The sequence below is a fragment of the Macrobrachium nipponense genome, chromosome 41 (genome assembly GCF_015104395.2).
Source record: "Macrobrachium nipponense isolate FS-2020 chromosome 41, ASM1510439v2, whole genome shotgun sequence".
Lineage (NCBI taxonomy): Eukaryota > Metazoa > Arthropoda > Malacostraca > Decapoda > Palaemonidae > Macrobrachium > Macrobrachium nipponense.
In genome coordinates this window covers 53118743-53129863 of record NC_061102.1, presented here as the reverse complement: position 1 = coordinate 53129863, position 11121 = coordinate 53118743, and positions in this window count along the sequence as shown.

Sequence of the window (11121 nt, the reverse complement as noted above, 5' to 3'; positions counted from 1 at the left end):
GCAGCCAAATTTCGTACTCCACCAACACCTCGTCATTCATCACTAATGAGATGCGCTACAAAGGCTGCATCGAAAATCATCGGTCACAGGAGAATTTCCTCAAAACTTTCATAATGAAACTCTGGAGGCTTCTACCGGTAACAAGCCATATTTTCCGCACGAGTGCCTTCATTAAAGATGGCGGCATAATCTCTGAAAGGGATCCGTTACCCTTCTATTGAATTTCATTATGGCGCTGGAAGCTCATCTTCCCCAGTGTAGGTAGCCTGAGGTACAATCACCATCTATGGCCATGTCGTGAGATATAACCATTTATATCACCCGTTCTACGTCCAAACTGGCTTACGACTCGCCCATAAAACTATTGAGTTGCTTTTAACTTCGCTGAAATAGAAAATAAATGGAATTCCAGCTAATTTTTACTAGTCTCTCTAAATTAAGTGTAATTCATTATGCCTTGTCTTTTTAACTAATTATTCTTTATAATTGATTAGTCAACGAATCTTATTATCTCTGCACAAAACCTAAAGCTTGTTAACTCAAAACTAATATATATTTATATATATATATATATATATATATATATATATATACATATATATATATACCATATATATATATATACTATATAAATATATATCTATATATATATATATATATATACATATATATATATATATATATATATATATATATATATATATATATATATATATATATATATATATATATATATATATATATATATATATATATATATATATATATATATCTACACACATACCTAATAAAAGGAGCCCATAAAAACACCAAAATATGGGCTCCTTTTATTTGATGGAATTCTGTTGTAACAGAACATTTTTACCAGTCATATACACATATAATATATATATATATATATATATAGATATATATATATATATAATTATAGTAATTTGAGTGCATGATTCATTCATCACACATTACAACAAGTAATATGTGATTTAACACGATTTCCAAGCCATTGACGAAGGACTGTCGGGTGTAGATCGTTAGTCACCTATGATATGTATGTTTATCGGTATTTTCCCTTTCCAGTATATTGTGGTTTTTAGCCAAATGAGATTTGAAGGCCACTCCTAACTTGACACCTGCTTGTAGGTGGATCTGTAGTCTCAAATGGTTGTTTATGGTCGTCAGTACTGTCTGCAGTGTTTATGTTTGAGACTTCTAATATTATGTATCAGTCCTTCGTTAATGGCTTGGAAATCAAGTCGAAACCGGTCAGGACCTACACCACCCCTTCTCTTATTTTTCACCTGTGTTAGTGTGTGTGTGTGTGTGTGTGTGTGAATAAAATTTTCTAGTGCCTCATTCGGGTTCTTGTCGCTGATAATAACTTAAAAGTCTGCTGTCTAAAATGCCCCATTTCTCACTCATTATCTGAATATATAGCATTTCACGCGCCCTGATGGATGTAAATCGCATATGCTAAATTCTTCAGGAACTTTCCATGAACACGCCCCATTTGACACACGAACAGACACACACGCGACAGCATTTTTTTGACACCATGATCATATGACTTCCGACCAACCAGGTCAACTTGCGCAACCTCGCCCACGCTGATGAGACTTGATGACATTTTGCTTTTCCACCCAACAACCTGAGGAATTCACTAATGTCTTCAAGTTCCCAAAACACCTGCGGCTGTGTTGCTACACATTCCTATCTGTCGGCGACAAGGGTCCATCGAACCTTATTCAATTACTAATACTGCGAGTGCCTAATATATATATATATATATATATATATAGATATATATATATATATGATATATATATATATAATATATATATATAAAATATATATATCATATATATATATATATATTGTATATAATAATATATATAATAATAATATATATAATATATAATATATATATATATATATAAATATACATATATATATATATAATATATATATAATATATAATATATATATGTATAATTTATATATATTATATATATATATATATATATATATATATATATATATATATATATAAAAGATACTTTCCATAGCTATAGAAAGAATAATGATGGGAATAACACAAAGAGACAGAAAAAGAGCAACATGGATACGAGAGCAAATTAAAGTAGAGGATATTCTAACAAAAAGTAAGAAAAAGAAATGGGGGTGGGCAGGGCATATAATGATAATGTCAGGTAATAAATGGACGAAAATAATAACAAAATGGGTCCCTAGAAATTACAAACAAAGCAGGAGGAGAAGAAGGACTATTAACATGAATAAATATACAAATATATTATAAAGCCATTGCAAACAGAAGTGATGTCTCAACACAGTAATCTTTTTTATTCCTTCTGTTTGCAGTGGCTTAATAATTCAAGTCTTATCTGCTCGTATATTATATATAATTTTGTAACCCGAAGATGTGTAAAATAAATAAAAGTTCCCTGTCGTTTTCTTTTAAACAAGTTCCAAGGCCTCACTGGCCAATTAAATGCGCAAAATAATAAGTTAAAGATCACGCGCGCATTAATGCATACATACATACATACACACATATATACATACATACATACATACATACACACACACACGCGCACACACACACACACACACACACACACACACACACACATATATATATATATATATATATATATATATATATATATATATATATATATATATATATATATATATATAGTTCATATGAATGCATGTAAACCTGAACAAAGTTGCCATGAAACGTTCAGTTAACATATTTCTTAAGTAGGACTTACTTTTACTTAGATTACTGTAAAGGAATAATCTTCCATTACATTGCAATAGGAAGCAATCTTTCGTTACGTTGTAATAGGTGTCTTAATTCAATGGGGAATTAAATGTTATCTGGTAATGAATTAGTTATCATATCATAATATAATAAATGTCATCATATTATCCTAATTCTTCTATTAAGTAAACAGTATGAAAATCATATGCATTCTTAAGATCAAATTTTCCTTCACTTGACATTTTTTAGTAATTTATTTACATAATTTGTCGGAAGACTTCTTCAATAAATTGCCATTTATCAAACCAATACTAATTCAAAATTAAGTTCTGTACACAGCAATCTATCACTGAAACGAGGTTTACCACAAGCACAAAATAAAAGATTCATTATCATACATTTTCCCAGAAAAATATTATCGAAAGTATTTTTTTCTTATGTAACGATATAAGCAAACTTTCCCTCCCAACCACAAGTCAAAACTCTCTACAGTTAACTGTATATTCTAAGAGTCCACCAATTCACAAAATCTGAGAGTTTTATCTCCTTTAAATAACAAACTTCGTGACTACTGGAAAGGCTAGGTAAAGCCTTAAATGGCAGATATGGGCAGGATTCTCACAGTCACATTCACTTCTCGAACAGCCATAGATTTAGCGTTCTTTATCACCATTATTTCGGTCATTTTTCCCCAACGTGCGTTTGTCGACTCTTCACTCGTAAATAAAGGAGACGTCGTGGCTATCATGAACCCTGAAGATACTGATTAAAGTGATGTGTCAAGAAATTCTTCCTTGTGACATTCCGTTCTCAGGTGATTAAGAATTTTCCCCCTTTTTTTCCAATCTTAGTTTTCGCACAAAGGAAATACATATCGTCTCTTCAGTTGTACTTTGTAGCGTAAAAGATCATTTGTTGTGTCAAAATCCCCACCGGATGCAAAAGACATAAAAAGTCACCAAAAGCAAAACGAAAAATCCGGGCCTATCTTAACCTTAAGAAAAACTCAGGACAACCTCCGGGGGCATACTATGTATGAATTTTTTTTCAATTGATAAATCAATGAGCTACTTTCTTTATTTTGGCTAAAGTATTATTTGATATCAGACATTTCTGGTTTGTGGCTCACTGTGCCTGAGTACGCCTTTATCATTTCGGGTTTGTGGATCACTGTGCCTGTGTATGCCTTTATCATTTCGGGTTTGTGGATCACTGTGCCTGTGTACGCCTTTATCATTTCAGGTTTGTGGATCACTGTGCCTGTGTACGCCTTTATCATTTCGGGTTTGTGGATCACTGTGCCTGTGTACGCCTATATCATTTCAGATTTGTGGATCACTGTACCTTTGTATGCCTTTATCATTTCAGGTTTGTGGATCACTGTACCTGTGTATGCCTTTATCATTTCAGGTTTGTGGATCACTGTACCTGTGTATGCCTTTATCATTTCAGGTTTGTGGATCACTGTGCCTGTGTACGCCTTTATCATTTCAGGTTTGTGGATCACTGTACCTGTGTATACTTTTAACGTCATGCATATCTGAAAAGCAAAAACATTACAGATATAAGCAATATCTGTAGGTCTTACGCCACACTAGGTTTAGTTACCTCTGTTGGCCCCTCTTGCATATTTTGTAAAGGCGAGAGCACCAAAGGTTTCATTGAGAGTTAATGCTCAGGGTGTTTCTGCAACTTGGTAGGTTCAGCTGAATCACATGACTTCTACTGTCACTCCTCCAGCCTACGTATACCTATGACAATCAAACTGTGGCCTTTGGCACGCAGGGCAACGAATATTAAAGATCGGTGGTTGGCATGAGGATCTACCTCCTTCAATGGTTTGTTTGTTTGTATGGTGTTTTTACGTTGCATGGAATCAGTGGTTATTCAGCAACGGGGCCAACGGCTTTACGTGACTTCCGAACCACGTCGAGAGTGAACTTCTATCACCAGAAATACACATCTCTCACTTCTCAATGGAATGGCCGAGAATCGAACCCGCGACCACCGAGGTGAGAAGCAAACACCAAACCAACCACGCCACTGAGGCACTCCTCCTTCAATGGTAAAAAGTGTTGGCTCCTGAATTGTAATCCTCTTCAGTTCACATAACCGTAAAAGGCGCGAAATGAGGATGAATAAGCATTTTAAGAATAGCAGCTTCTAGGCAGCCTCTCTCCAAAGATTAACTTTCTGCAATACTAGCAAAATTTATAGTAGGGACCGATCATGGCTTACTCAGTCTATATGTACAATATGCGTGATATGTAAGGCTAGAAAAAGCCCGCGCCTGCATTCGGTTGCAATCATTTAATGACCTAATATGATGGGCTTTTCTTTTCCTTACCGAATATGATATAAAGGTCGGGTCGTATTTAGAAGTTCCACCATAATTCCTCATTATTCTTAACTACCGTTAGCATTTCAGTTAAGTAACTGGCTTTTGATGAAGCGTCACTGCATGAACAAACCTACATTAAATACGTTTGCCAACCCTCAAAACAAGAGCCTTCGCGCCCACAATGAGAAAGACGGATAGTTATAGGATAAACAAATCTAGACGTATGACGTGACCTTGCACCTACATAAAAATAAATACATTGCCAGGTGGTGAATCTTAACCCAAAAGCCACAGCTATTACCAAGGCTAATGAACCCTGTCAGCAGAATGGGTTGTGAGTGTCGTTCAAATGCAGAGTAAACAGGTTTAAAATCTTCGGAAAAACGGGTGGAAAGAAAGCAGAAATTGCCAAGTATTCATTTACCGCTCAAAGACAGCTCCTAGGTTCCTACGGTTACACCTTACAAGAGAGTTCATTTTAGTTTTATTTTACGCTTCATGACAAAAATAAAACGGATAAAAAAAAGGGTGTTTTTCAACCCATCCTTTGAGAGACGCAAATTCCTGGGCTTCCAAACAGGCCACGACAGGATGTTTTGAAGCAAGAAACTTACCTGTCCGTCGGCGCACCTACCGTCTTACTAAATTAAAAGTATTAATTACATCACGTGACGGTCCGCTAATAACCACCCTCCGAAATCCGACTGACAATTAATCAGAAAATATAAAACGTAATATCCCCGGGTAGGTTACAGGAGAAAATATAAAACTCTATCGGGAATCTTATTTCTTGGTAATTTCATACCCGATCGTATTGACGCTGTTGCCAAATCTCGAGGTTTACAGTTAATGACTGGTGTATACACAGCACAGCATGACATAAGCTGAAATCACTCGAAATAATGCAACTAAAGTCATGAAGGGATGAACTCAAGCGAAACAAAAACAGGTAAACATACAGAAAGAACTAAAAGGAAAATAAACGGGTAAAACATCGAAAAAACAATAAGAAAGCGAAAGGTAAGGCAATTTAAGCAGTATTTACATAGATATTTGGACATAGGTACACGTAAATGTGTTTACACAGTATACATACATACATACAAAAAATAATATATATAATACATAAGAATAAGTACATCTAAGTGGATATATGTACATGAATATTTATACAGAAACAAAAACTTAATATGGAATGGGAAAATATACACATACTGAGCGGGAAAATATATACATATTGTGCGGAAAAAATACACATATTGAGCGGGAAAATATACACATACTGAGAGGGGAAATATACATACTGAACGGGAAAATATACATACAGAACGGGAAAATAAACACATATTGGGCGGGAAAATATATACATATTGAGCGGAAAAATATACACACTCGGCAAACACCCGAATGAGTGAGAGATGTGAGTTACGTAACCGACATATATGAATAAGCACATCAGTAAGATTGGGACTATTTGCATATGGAATCTGAAAGAAAACATCACAGGAATTACACAGGCAGTAGTAATAATCAACAGAACATTTAACGAACCTCAGCAGTGTGAGCAACCTCGTAACAAACTCGACTATAGCTGGTTCACTTTCATCAAGAAAATATTCGCCGCCTTGAAGAACAGCGTAATAAGGTGTGGGGTTGAGAGGAGCTCCGCAGAACAGCAGCGAAGTCTTCATCATCAAGAGGATCCAAGAGATACTATTTTCGGAAAGAACGACCAACAGCATCAGCGGGAAAAGGAAGTCACCTGAATACCGACTCATCCTAGCCGAACTAAAAACCAGATCATCGGAAGTGGAAATAGAAGCACCAGCGACAACAACCAACAATATTCAAGGACGCAAAGAGTGGACCAATGAAGAAATAACTGGAATGCTGAAATATGAAGAGAACAGGACCACTCACCCTCGGATAAATACAGTAATCCACCAAGATGTGCTCCCGTGGCGGTCTATCGACAGTATCCGTAACAAACGGAATACTGCGGCGTACAGGAAAAGGATGGCCACCCACCTACAAATAGTAACCAAAGAAAGAGGAGAGAACACCGCACATGAAAGGACGACCATCTACGAGGAATACGAGGTACCATCAATCAAGAATGCGGAAATTAAGCTGACTAAGCTAACGGACGCTGACATAAAAGAAATCCAGGACTACTACAACAATCGTCGAGGATCTGTAAACAGCATTCAGGAATCAGGAGCAATAAGAAGGAGTTCAAGGAGACCAATGATGACCACCGACTGGACCAAGGAGAAGAAGTCAGCTAAGGAAGAAGACGAAACTTCATGGGAGCAACTGAGGGAACCGAACGACGACTAAATTACCGAACTCGAACCTAACAATGGAACCCCACCAACACCAGCAGCTTTAGCAGTGAGGAGACTACGATAAACTAGGCCATCTTCAGAAAGCCCCCTTCAAACCGCAGCAGAAATTCTGGGCCATCAAAAATGTAGCTATACCCAGACTGAAACACCTGGTTCTGCACGGCGAGCTCCAACAGTACCATCTAAAGGAACACTATAAGGAGGTGAGAAAGTTAACAAGAAACGCTCTGCATCTACCGCGAGACACCCCAACAGCGGCCTTCTACACCGCGATTAAGGACAGAGGTTTGGGACTCTACAACTTCACCCAGAAAACCCCAAACGAAATACAGAAGTGTTTCACCCGCCTTACCAGGTCTCCTGACACCCTGGTAGCTGAAAGAGCCAAAGTAAATCTAAGAACAGTCGCTGGATGGAACCCTATTAATTGGAAAGATGAGCTCTATAGAACAGTTGAGGGTAAGGGACTGCAAGACTCAGTGGTCGATAAAAAAAATAATAATAAAAAATAAAAAAATAAAAAAATAGAATCTTGGATGAGCCGTATGCTTACGAGATGTTTGTTTGGTGGCCGCCAAATGGCTGGTACAGGGAGGTAGGCAGCTCCCAGCCAATCAGCGGTCGCCAAGAATCTATTTTTTTTATTATTATTTTTATGATTTAAGCTTACATTTACCCTTACAATTTCTTTCCAGATGGTTCTAGCACTTAACATAACCTTAGCCGCTTATACTTAACTATTAAGCTATATACACATTTGTGAGGAACTTTCTGTTCCTCACCCCTTCATGATCTCCACTCAACAGGTCTAAGACCTGGAGGAACGTCATACGGCCGAATCCATCTCGGAGCGCCAATCAGGTCACGTCCCCTCCACCTGTCATGCCCATATAGTTGGAATATATAGACAGGCTACCTTCCATGGCCTTAAGTATTGTGAGGGAAAGTTCTTCGATCCTGAGGCCTAATTTCTTCAATATTCCCACTGCTCTCCGGGAAGCCACACCCCTCCAGTTCACTGTGATAGCTTCTACCAATGGTGTGTGGCCCGTTAACTCCTCCACTTTGTTGACGACATCAGGCGTTATACTTCCAAGTCTTCAAAGCGTCTAGTTGTTCCAGCGAGCCGACGTTTGAATCCCCTACTATTTGTACATCCAATATCTTGGATGCCTCGTTGTTCCAGACTAGTCCTTGGGAGGTCGAGATATGCAGCTCCTTCACCACCTGGTCTCCAAGATCTTCAAACTTGGTGGCAAGCCAGTTCATGATGTTATGTCATACGATTCTCCATGGCTGCATCTTAGGGCAGTTCTGTAAAATGTGATGCAGCATGTCCTGGCTGGCACACCCCAGGTCGCAATATCCTTGCACATCTCTCCCCAAAGTACTCCTTGCAGGGGTGGTCAGGACTCCTTGCCTTAATTTAATAAGGTTACAAACCTGCCTCCAGGCACTAGAGCTGTTCCTGCATCAATCCAGATGTGCTTTAGTCCTTTGGGCTGCCTCGCTTAATCCAGAACCATCGACAGAATTGATTAGTTTTTCTCTCCACTGGCTTTGCACCTTCTTCTGCGTTGCCTCCTCAGATGTTGCCTCATGTTTCCTCATAGCTAGTCCAGCCACCACTGGGTCTTGTGCCTTCATCAATCTGCCCTACTTGCTCCAAAGCTCTACTGGAACAAGTGTCGTAAAGTTATATATCCCCAGTCCTCCTTCCTCCAGTGAAGTATACAGGGCCGTGTTTGGGATGTCTTTGGGTAGGTGCAGGGCCTTCTTTACAAACTTCTGTACTTCAGCATCTAAATGCTGTAGATGGTATTTTTTCAGGCGTCCGTTTATTGCCATATGTTTCATCCTTGGTATGGCCACTCTCTTCAAAGCCCATAACTTCTGTTCGGGTTTCAAGGGGTCTTTTGCAGGTGACACAGGCAGTTCTGGAGTTTTCCTATCACCTTCTTTCCATTAGTTTTGGTGTCCGCGCCATCTTCAATGCCAAAATATTTGTATACTTCACCGGGCTTGATAGATGGAATAATCTCTCCCTGGTATTCTATAGTTCTTGCGTCGTGATACCAGGTCTTCTTGGTTCGATACCCGACGATGTCGAGGGTGGTGCACTTCTCTAACCCAGGTTCAAGGCCTATCTACCTTGCTTCACTAATAGTTGCTTTACTCCTGTTGATAACATATCTCTTGATTTTGCCACTACGACGATATCGTCGGCAAAGGCTATATACTTAATTAATTCCAATTCCAGCTGAGCCCCAGCTCCAGCTGGTAACTTTTCTAGGATGATGTTAAATATTATGGGGGAGTGCGGATCTCCCTGTATAGCGCCTCGTTTAACTTTGACCTCAGCATTTAGGATCTTCATTCGGGTCTTCTCGTAGTAGTTTGATAAGTACTTGATGGAATTAGCATCTAGTTGTCTTTCCTTGAGGATTCCTAGTACAGGTTGGTGTCCCACCGAATCAAAGGCCAGCCTTCTTCAAATCCACGACGCCTAAATACAGGTTCGTGGATTTGGCCTTGGCATTACTGATAAGTTCTTCAAGTATCAGAAGGTTTGCGCCAACCCCATCTTCAGACCTGAACCCCTTCTCTGTCTGGATGAAGTGGGGATACGGTCCGCCATCCGCTTTGCCAGTATCTTATGCAATCCCCGAGAAACCACCGACGTGACTGTAATTGGTTTGAAGTCCCTCGGGTCAGTTGGGTTATCCTTTTTGGGTATCAAGGTGGTCTGACCTGTTGCAGCCAAGCCCGTTATCATGCTATATTTTAGGATAGTATTATATAGCATCATAATTTGCTGGTCATCAGCAGCTCTAAAATCACCTGGACGCACCCCATCTGGTCCAGGTGCCGATCCCAGCTTCGTTTTACATTCAGTCCATTTTATGTCCTCAATAGAAACTGGCTCAATAACAGAAATTTTTCAGGAGATCTCCAAGCTCCCCTCTCATAGATTCTAAATTGTCTCCGGACCCTCTCTCCCGAACAATCGCCCCCAGAATTCCTCAGTCCCTGGCGGAAGGGCAGGGTCCACTAAGGGGTCTTTCCTATCTAGTATGTTTGCTGTAAATTTGCCTCTGTTCTTCTTCCATTTCCTTTAAGTCACCGCATATTCCCTTCGAGTCACCGCATATTCCCTTCTCCTTCTGATCTTATTGGGCAAGTTTTGATTGTTTCCACGTCTCCGGTTAAGCCTGTTGGTAACTTCTCTCTCCCCGAAGATCTCTTTATACATTTCGACGTCTTTCTCAGTTGAGATGCTCACCTGAGACTGATCATCAGATGTACTTGATGAGGACGTCGTTTCTGAATTGCCACTAGAAGGGGTGCCAGGTGTTGGTGGCGTAGGTGGAGCCTTTTTCTCTTCTCTATTAACTAGTTCATCGCTTCTCAACCATTGTTCAAAATAATCGTTCATTCCATCATGCCTATCAATCCTGCGCCCTCCCACTTCACCACTTCTGTTATCCTCCTCATCTACAATTTTATCCTTTTCATTTAGGTTCTTATTCTTAGTTTCTTTCATACTTTTAATTTCACTCCAGCCTCCTTCATCAGCCTTGTGATTCTTTTCCTAATTTTTATTTTAACTCTCCAGTGTTAAACATATGACTGGCCATCTACGCAGG